Source organism: Geotrypetes seraphini, chromosome 7 (genome assembly GCF_902459505.1).
Source record: "Geotrypetes seraphini chromosome 7, aGeoSer1.1, whole genome shotgun sequence".
Lineage (NCBI taxonomy): Eukaryota > Metazoa > Chordata > Amphibia > Gymnophiona > Dermophiidae > Geotrypetes > Geotrypetes seraphini.
Window position 1 is genome coordinate 31,118,530 of NC_047090.1, and position 8,262 is coordinate 31,126,791.

At 42.7% G+C, this 8,262-nt stretch overlaps 1 protein-coding gene across 2 annotated transcripts in view; it reads right to left on the reverse strand.

Annotated features, from left to right (window-relative positions):
• Nucleotides 1–2,372, reverse strand: part of PLEKHG7 (pleckstrin homology and RhoGEF domain containing G7) — a 102,018-nt gene extending 99,646 nt beyond the window's left edge. Inside the window, exon 1 of one of the 2 annotated variants that reach the window (XM_033953503.1) lies at nt 2,245–2,372. The gene's annotated coding sequence lies outside the window, so the exon portion shown is untranslated. Of the gene's footprint in view, nt 1–1,757; nt 1,835–2,244 lie in introns of those variants that run through there. The other variant, XM_033953504.1, reaches the window with a different exon arrangement.
• Between the last annotated feature and the right edge of the window lie 5,890 nt (nt 2,373–8,262).

Here is an 8,262-nt window from a genome sequence, read left to right on the forward strand (position 1 = left end):
ATGGAGTCAAGATGACTTCCCCTCCCTCCCAAGCTGCACAGTTCCCCCACTAGCAGTATATGACAATAAACGATCAACACACTGGAGCTGTGAAACCTTCACCTGTGTCTTGCCACATGTGGGACACAGACTGTATAAGTCTGAGACATAGAAACATGATGGCAGATAAAGGCCAAATGGCCCATCTAGTCTGCCCATCCGCAGTAACCATTATCTCCTCCTCTCCTTATTGGCTAAGGCTCTTTACACCTGCATTGTGATGTCATAGAACTTTATGGTTATAGAAACATTATAACATGATGGCAGATGCATGCCAAATGGCCCATCCGCAGTAACCATTATCTCTTCTCTCCCTATTGGATAAGGCTCTTTACACCTGCATTGTGATGTCATGGAGCATTATGGTTATAGAAACACAGAAACACGATGGCATTTAAAGGCCAAATGGCCCATCCAGTCTGCCTGTCCGCAGTAACCATTATCTCATCTCTCCAAGAGATCCCGTGTCCCTATCCCAGGCCCTCTTGAATTCAGACACAGTCTCTGTCTCCACCACCTCTTCCGGTTGACTGTTCCATGCATCCACCACCCTTTCCGTAAAAAAGTATTTTCCTTAGATTACTCCTTAGCCTATCGCCTCTCAACTTCATCCTATGCCCTCTCATTCCAGAGCTTCCTTTCAAATGAAAGAGATTCGACTCGTGCACATTTACGCCAGAGTCTCTTTTATTACGGTAATCATTGTTGAACATAATTAGGAAAGCCAACTGAGGGTTCATAGGTTCTAACAGGTATATGGGCGGAATATAAATGAATAAACTATATCTTTATTGTGTCATGCTTGTTTCTCTTCTTGACTCTTTAATAAAAATGATATTTAAAAAACAAAAAAAACTAAAACTAAACTGGATACTCTTATGGTTTATATGGCACATTAGGCTGCTGAGGGCAGGTCAGGAAGAATAGACTGAGCTTACTGAGGTTTAATGCCACAAGGTGGCAGTATAACCATAGAATATAGGGCTCTTTTTACAACGCCGTGGTAATCACTCTGATGCCCATAGGGATAAATGGGTATCGGAGTGTTTGCCACTATTGCAGCTTTGTAAAAAAAGAGGGGGAGGGGGAATAATTATATAATAGAATATAATGAATAACAGACTTTCTATAGATGGAGTAAACATGTTCTCTAGTGAAAATATCAAATTGTTTTATCTTGATTATGTTTATCCTTTTTTTTTTTTTTTTTTTTTTTTAGTCTTATTCATTGATCTTTCTTTTCTGATGTGATGAAAGAAAATGATTTCATGCCTGATTCCCAGCAACATTAGTCTGCTCCTATTGTAGGGGTTAGAGCGGCAGGTTGAGAACCGGGGAAGCCATAATTCAAATCCCTCTGTGGCTACTTATGATCTGGGGAAATCAATTAACTTTCCATTGCCTCAGAATCAGTCTTAGGGGCCCTTTTACCAAACAGCAGTAATATGTGGCCATAGAGCACCCTTATCCGGGTCTTTCCCACCTGCTAAAGTCTTTTTTACTGCTGGGATAAAATGGCCGAATTTCTTATTTTTGTGTTAATGGACATGTGCTAATTTTTCCATTAGCATGTGGTCATTAAAATAGATTAGTGCGGGCCAGTGGCTTAGCTAGGCAGATTGGCACCCATGCACCCCCTGCCCTTCACTATCACACCATGCCCTCCCCCCATCCCCTGCCTTTTGCTCCCTGCTGCTTGAGCGCCTACCCCCGCGTACCTCTGGAAATGATCACCGTACCGAGCAGCATCTTCCACCTGCTGCTCGCGCCAGCCTTGGATCCCTTCTGACATCACTTCCTGGTCCCGTGACCAGGAAGTGATGTCAGAAAGAAGCCAAGGCTGGCGCAAGCAGCAAGAGGAAGATGGTGCTCATGCCAGCGAACATTTCTAGAGGTATGCGGGAGGAGACAGACAAGAGGAGAGGCGTCAATGCTGGCACCCAGGGGAAGACAGCGCTCGGGGCGGTCCACCCCTGCACCCCTTCCCCTCTTACAATGTCACTGGCCTAGGCCCTTACTATCTACCATTATGTAAGCAGTAAGGCCAGGATTCTAAAAACGATGCTATAAGCTAGGGGGCGGTAGGCGCCCTGTCGCTGCCTAACAATTGCTTGAATTGGTTTCATCGGTTCAGTAATTGACTGCGCCATTTAAAAAAACAATTAAAAATCCATTTTAATAAAGGAGGTGCCGGCAAGGGCCTACCTTGGTAGATGTCAGAATTGCCATTGTGTCATCTAATCCAGTGTTTTTCAACCGCTGTTCCGCGGCACACTAGTGTGCCGCAGGGCCGCCGGGCCCGGAGCTGACAGGGGGCCCGAGGCAGGGGCGCCAGTAGCTCGCCAAGGCAAAGTGAGTCGATCACCCAGGACTCACTTTGTCTTGGCGATCTAATCTATCGAGCCGATAAGTCTTCTTCTCCCCGACGTCAATTCTGCAGTCGGAGAGGAAGTTCGGGCCAGCCAATCGCTGCCTGGCTGGGCGGAACTTCCTCTCCGATTGCAGAATTGACGTCACGGAGAGCATGCGTCGGCGTCGGGGCCTGTTATCCATTGGTGGGTCCTGTTCCCCGATGGCAGCGGCAGTGGCAGTGGCTTGGGGAACGGCAGGGAGAAAGAAAGAAAGGGGGCAGGCAGGGAAACAGAAGGAAAGAAGAGAAACAGAAAAAAAGAAAGAAAGGTCAGGGAGAGAGGAACAAAAAGTTGGGGGAGGGAATGAGGTGTGGAGGAGAGAAAGCATACAGGCTGATAGAAGGGAAGAAAGATTGGATGCACAGTCAGAAGAAGAAAGTGCAACCAGAAATCACCAGACAAGGTAGGAAAAATGATTTTATTTTCAATTTAGCAAAGTGGAGGCAGTATTACCACAGTTTTCAAAGGAATTTGCCCAAATAACTTAATAGTTAACTGGGTAAATTCCCAGAGATGAAAACTTCCCTTCACTTACTATGCACAGTTCTGAATTTATATCTGCTGTCTATATTTTACAATATGGTCACCTTTTACTAAACCGCAATAGTGGTTTTTAGCGCAGGGAGCCTATGAGCGTCAAGAGCAGCGCTGGACATTCAGCGCAGCTCCCTGCGCTAAAAACTGCTATTGTGGTTTAATAAAAAGGATGGAGGGTATATTTGTCTATTTTTGTATGCTATAAAAACCAAATACAGAGAGAGACTGAGAGCTGTTGACGAAGAGCTACGTGTGTGTCTTTCTTCGATTCCAGCCAGAATATCAGCTTTGTGTTCAGCCAAACAGGCCCAGGTTTCGCACTGAATAAAGTATTTTATAATTTTTATAATTTTTATTTCGTAATAAAGTAATTATAAAATACTTTCTTTGTGTTTATTTGATTCCTATTCAAGAGAATTACTTTATATATAGTCAATATAGGCAGAGAGTTAAATTTTTTAACATTTTCTAATGGTGGTGTGCCTCGTGATTTTTTTCATGAAACAAGTGTGCCTTTGCCCAAAAAAGGTTGAAAAATACTGATCTAATCTAATCTAATCTAAACCTTAAGTTTATATACCGCATCATCTCCATGAGAATGGAGCTCGACACGGTTTACAAGAACTTAAAATAGTGGGTAGAGAAGAAGAAAAAGGATTACATGAACTTATGTGTAGAAGGGGGGAGAGAAAGGGGGGAAGGATAGAGCATGGCACTTAATGGCGTTGAAGGTCAAAGTAGGTGTGGTTAAGGCTGGAAATGACCTTAGGCACTGTTAGGTGTGATTCTCAGTCAAACCTAGGCACTGGTAATGTAGACCTTTAAAACCCTGGCCTACACAAACAGTGCCTAAGTTTGACGTAAGCCGCGATTCCGGTAACGGCGTCTAAGTGTGATTGACATGTTTCCGGCACCGTTTTTCGAGTTGCTGGCCGATGTAGTTGCCCTTTCCAGACTCCGAGTCTAAGGGCCTCATTCTATAAATAGTGCCTAGGTTAGGCGCTGCTAAGCACCCTAATTGGGGATGCCTAGCGTCACCTAGTCGAATTCCATGCGCCACTCTAAATTTGTAAATTGATTTTCACTGGCATTTCAGTTGAAAATGTAATCATTTAACTTTAATTGAAGTTGCAGGTGGAATTCAACATAGCGTCTACTGATGCTTAAGTTGAGGCACCTGCCTACCTGAAAAATGGGAATGGTTAGGGGTGGAGAATAGGTGTGGTATGACTTAGGCATTGTTAGGCATTTGTGTTAGGTGAACATAATAAGACTTGCCGTACTGGGACAGACCGAAGATCCATCAAGTCCAGGTCCCAAGTACCTGACAGAAACTCAAAGAGCAGCAACATTCCAGGGCGGAGATTGTGATGTCATAATGCCTCATTCCACCAATGCCTAAGAGCCAACTTCATCAGTGATGTCACAATGGCTTGACTGTCCTATACTTGGCTCAAATAAGAATCAGAGTATGAATAGGCACAAACACTGACCCTCACACACTCTTGCATTGAAGAATGCTGATGTAGAAGGACTGAGGTTGAGATAGACACTAAAGAATGACACCAGATGGTTAGAACATAAGACCATAAGCGTTGCCATCCTGGGACAGACTGAAGATCCATCAAGCCCAATATCCTGTTTCCAGCAGTGGCCAATCCAAAGAGTAGCAACATTCCAGAGCTGAGATTGTGATGTCATAATGCCTCATTCCACCAATGCCTAAGAGCCAACTTCATCAGTGATGTCACAATGACTTGACTGTCCTATACTTAAGAACATAGGAGTTGCCATGCTGGAACAGACCAAAGGTCCATCCTGCCCAGTAGCCTGTTTTCAACAGTGGCCAACCCAGGTCCCAATTACCTGGCAAGATTCCAAGGAGAAAAAAGATTTTATGCTGCTTTTTCTAGGAAAATGAAGTGGATTTCCCCAAGTCTATCTTAATAATTGTTGTAGGAGCCCTTTGACTAAGCTTAGCGCACACTAATAGATATTAGTGCATGCTATAAGCTGATCATCCTAAAGCATACCTATTGGGCCACCTAGCACTTAGCATATGCTAATGTCTGTTAGAATGCACTAAGCTGTAGTAAAAGGGACCCAAAGTGTTCTGCCATCTGTGGGTTGTTACTTGGCTCCTTAATTGTGAAACAAGCTTTCTTAGTAAATATATTTTTCATCAGCTCTTGCTTAATTTGGCCCTTTGCCAGTCCAGAGATGAGTTCTTCTTTTGTTGCCACACTATCTCCTGTGAAAGGATCCATGTTGTCAATTCGAATATAGGCGTTATGTAATGGAGGGGTCAGACACGAATGCATTGATATATTTAATAGTTGTGTGTTTTGGAACTCTGACAACTTGTTCATTGTCTTCTTGATTAGATTATGTCCTTGGCAGTTACTTTTGGAGTTTGAAAGCTCTGTAAATTTGGTATCTGTGCCCATGACGGGCGGTAGGGATGAATCTAAACTGAATATATGGGTTGGGGTTGTGGGGAGGATGCTGTATATGTTGAAGATGGTTGACGTTGACTGTTTTATGTTTTCATTGTAATTTTTTATGGTTTGACGTTTGCTTGACTATTTTTGTGTCACACATTCCAAGTGAAGAAGGATCACAGATAGGCGGTTTTTTATACCTTTTATGCACATTTATTATGTCTGCTCATTTGTCTTTCATTTTGTATAAGGCAAATAATAAATAAAGCCAATACAATACTATTTTTATTGTTACAACTGGATGGATTTGGATAAAAAGAGGGCAGGCACTCGTATGGAAGTGTGGACTTTGATCAATGACCATCTTGCAGCTCAGTGTCGCTTCTTGCTGCCATCAAAAATGAGGTCAGGCTACACTGTCCACTGTTGAAGCAGGGTGGAGTTATTTATCAAGCTCGATTGCTTTGCATCCGCCCAAGTTTCCTCCAATTTTCTATCCCTGTTGGCAAAGTTACGAGAACGTGAAACTTATTTTGGTCTGCTGTTGATTATGAGAAGTCAGTTTCTTTGGTCAACAGGGTGGATGAGCAGAAAGGCAAATCGAAAAGAGATAGAGACTATCTTTAAAAGAATCTATGTGAACATAATTAAAAAGAAGACACGAATTTGACAGTAGAAGTGTAGAACCTTCACTACAAATCTGGCCTAGTGCGGTCTACGACTTCTCCTGAGTAGAATGATAAAGTCTCTAGCCACAGTCTTGAAAATATTGCCTTGTGACTCACATTCTGCAAGAGCACATTGAGTTGTGTAGAGAGCGAGCTAATTTGAGCATATTACTCTGCTTTTTTAGCAAACCACTAGTTATTTATTTATTTTGATTTACTGTATATCCTGTCTTCCCCAAAGAGCACAGAATGGGTTACAGTTTACATTCACAGTGTTATAATATAGGGTTTACATATAGTGTGTTGTAATATATCTTCATATAGGATTACTTACTGATGCTGGTGAAGGGTTGAGGGAGTGACTAGGCAAAAAGGTAGATTTTTACTGCTTTTCGAAAGTTAAGAAGTTCTTTAAGGACTCTGATACGAGGAGGCAAGTTGTTCCAGAGGTCTGATAAGAAATGGGAATAGGATTGTTTCCAGGCATTCTGGAGTTGGAGGGAGTGTCCTGATGTATGTAGTAGGCGTATTTCAACTTGGGAGTGTAGCGTTCTCTTTGGGGTATAGAGAAGAAGTTTGTCTGAGACGTATTTGGGTGTCATGTAGTAGAGGCCTTTGAAAATGCAGCTTTTGGTTTGGGTTATGGGCAGCCAGTGGGCCAATATCAGTGCTGGAGAGACTGAGTCATGGGCTTCTAGGTTTTTCAGAAGTCTTATTGCTGTATTTTGAACTTGCTGTAGTCGTTTGGTGTTTTATGCTATAAGACCGTTGAATAAAGTGTTGCAGTAATCCAGGTGTGTAAGGACAAAGGCATAGAGTAGTTGGATGAAGTCTTGTTCCGTGAAGTAATTTCTTATCTTTCGAACCTGATGGAGGTAGTAGAAGGATGAAGAGACTACTTGTGAGATGTGTTTAGAGAGTGATAGGTTTGAGTCGAGAGTAATTCTTAGCCTCTGTTCTTTGTCTTTTGCCATGAAGGTAGTTCATTCCCAGGTTAGGGAAGGGTGGTTGTAGGAACATTTTTCTTTTCTAATCCATAGTAGTTCAGTCTTGGAGGCATTCAGTTGAAGTTTGTTCGAGGTCATCCAATGTTTAATTTTGGATAAACAATTATACAGGGTTATGGTCTGGGTGTCATGATTTGCTCCTAGTGGTAGGTATAGTTGAATGTGGAGTGGATTTTGATTTATTATTTTGGGGCTATGTCAAGTACTGGTTTGATGTAGAAATTGAAAAGAAGAGGAGATAATAGGGTACCCTGTGGTACTGCATATTTGATTTGTTTCAGTTTGGATAGATTAGTGCCAAGTACTCTTTGGGATCTTTGGCTCAGAAAGGATTGGAACCAGTGTAGTGCTGTATCACAGATACCGATTTCTGTGAGGCAGGTGAGGAGAATTGAGTGATCGATGGTATCAAAAGCTGCACTCGGGTCAAGCAAGACAAGTAGGAGGTCATTTCCCTTAGGCAGCAGTTGCCAGCAGTCGTCTCTGTTGTCGAGTAAGACAGTTTTAGTGCTGTTCTGTTTTCTGAAGCCTGACTGGAAAGTGGAAAGGGCCTCCCATTTGTCGATGAATATTTGTAGCTGGGTTAGTGCTGCCTTTTCCAGTATCTTAGATATGTAGAGCAGGTTGGTCGGTGTGTTTGGGTCGAGGGATTTTTTTTTAGGATTGTCCTTATGATTGCTGATTTCCAACTTTTGGGCACTTGTCCTGTTTGTAGCGAGGTGTTGATGAGTGGAAGGACAGAGTTTATAAAGCAGTCTTTGACTGACAGTAGGAGATGCGATGGGCAGGGGTCCAAGATGGAGTTTGAGGGCCAGATTGTTTCTGGAATTCCGCTGAGTTTTTCGTGGGAGATGGTATCGAAGCTGGTTATTGCTGGTGGTGTTTTGGCGGGGGTGGGGGGGGGGAGGATCAATGTAAGGTTGAGGAGTGTGTTGGGTGGAGGAGTTGAAGTTGGAGCGCATTTATTTATTTATTTATTTTGATTTCTATCCCATTCTCCCAGAAGCTCAGAATGGGTTACAAGTAGACATTCATAATCGTTTGAAAACAGACTAGTCATGTATTTTATCGATTTTGTCTACGAAAAAGGTAGAGTGTCTCACTGTCTAGGTTGGTGTTTAGGAGTTGACCGTTTCCTTGGGATGAGGTGAAAAATCTC